The sequence below is a fragment of the Mesitornis unicolor genome, unplaced genomic scaffold (assembly GCF_000695765.1).
Source record: "Mesitornis unicolor isolate BGI_N332 unplaced genomic scaffold, ASM69576v1 scaffold28327, whole genome shotgun sequence".
Taxonomy (NCBI): domain Eukaryota; kingdom Metazoa; phylum Chordata; class Aves; order Mesitornithiformes; family Mesitornithidae; genus Mesitornis; species Mesitornis unicolor.
Genome location: NW_010197629.1, coordinates 573 through 2,426, shown reverse-complemented (window position 1 = coordinate 2,426; position 1,854 = coordinate 573).

Here is a 1,854-nt window from a genome sequence, read left to right as displayed (position 1 = left end):
TTGAGCAGGTAAAATGCACAGAACACCATCAGTAGGCTCCAGTTCCTGCCTTTATAAACGAGCAGTGATAATCAACATCAGTCGTGACTACAGTAGGCACACACCTGAAGCAGGATGGAAGCGGCAGCTCATCCACACCAGAGATTCCCAATGAAAACCACCATGGAGCACTGTGACAAGAGGTTGTGCCTGCACTGCCTGTCTTCACCTTTGCTTTCAGCCAGTAGGAGTGGACCAAGTATCATGGAGGCACATAAAACATCGGTCGAGTCGCTTTATTCAAATCTGAGTTTACCATTGCTCAATAAGAGCAGTGAAACACGCTCAGGTAATTACATGGGATGAATTTCAAGAAGTTGAAAGTTAACAGAGTGCAACAAGTTAGTAAAACATTTACACAAACATTGACCTCAACAGCACTGGCCCGAGTCCAGTGACACAGGTAAGACACTCATTTCGCAGACACAAGTAAATGCCATCTGTGCAGGGCAGATTTTAGATACTAAACCAAGAAGCTGAAGCACATCCAATATAAAGATTCGGGAGCTACACAGACTGCATGATCCAAAAATACTGGGATGCTGCACAGAGACTGCCAAGACTGAAAGCATGAAAAGGAAGACAATTTTAAAAAAGAGAAGAAAAAAACCCCAACCAAACTCTCCTTAAACAACAAAAGTAAAAACAATGCCAGAATAATAAGAAACCTTAAGACGGCAAAACACAACCTTAGTTGGAGTTCACCATACACAGAAACACGGGTAATTTTCAAGACAAGAAAGTCTCACCCATGTTAGTCAATTTTTCTGACAAAAGAACATGCAAACCCCGAAGCACAGCAACAGGAGCATCTCCCTGTAAAAAGGAATGAGCTTGTTCTGAGCGGAGGAAAAGGCCATGTACCTGAAATGCACAAGAATTTCCCTTCTGTTTCCTAAAATATCATTGGGAAATATTTGGACACAAAGAAAAATAATATAAAATAATTAGAAATATGTAGGATATATAAATACATAGGCAAATATTTTAGGAAACAAAAGAGACAAATTATGTAATTAAATGCATATTGTTCCTGATTGCTCAGGCACATTAAAAAATCACGCAGAATGGAAGGTCTATTTTCTGCACCAAAACAGTAATAAAAACTGTTTTCCAGATGAGCAGCTCCTACGTTAACAAAACCTATTGCCCAGATGAGCAGCTTCTACACTTAACACTCATGACTAGGCAAATACATTTTTACTTTTTATTTCCAGAAACAAAAAGCACTTACTTTTTTTTCTGGACTTACCTAGTATAAAAATGATTTGTTGGATTGTTCTGACAAAAATTTAAGCTTCTTAAAAGTACACAGTTTAAAATCATAGAATAGATTGGTTGGAAAAGATCTTTAAGATCATCAAGTCCAACCATAACCTAACTCTATAAAATCTGAAGCTAGACCATGTCTCTTAGTACCACGGTAATGTGTCTCAAACACCTCCAGGTGTCCACAGGTCACAACAGCAAGAATAACTGAATTCACTGGCAGATTTCCCCAGCACTTCCATAAAGAGAATGGCACAATTTCCTCTGCATACCATACACTTGGGGTAAAATTCTGGATCTAGAGCTTTAAACGCCAGAAAAAAAAAATAGAAGCAACTCACAAACATGCGTTATCAGCGCTTTTAATCTTTTTTCCCCATATCGAGGCTCCAAATACACGTTATACATTTATTCTCATTTCTGGCCAAGCGGGTTTTCACTTCTCCTACTGAATTAGACCACGGCAGCTTCCCAAGGGCCCACGGCATCAGCGTGTCCCTCCGGCAGCGAGTGTCCCTTCACGGCCTTGCAACTGCAGAAGGGCTG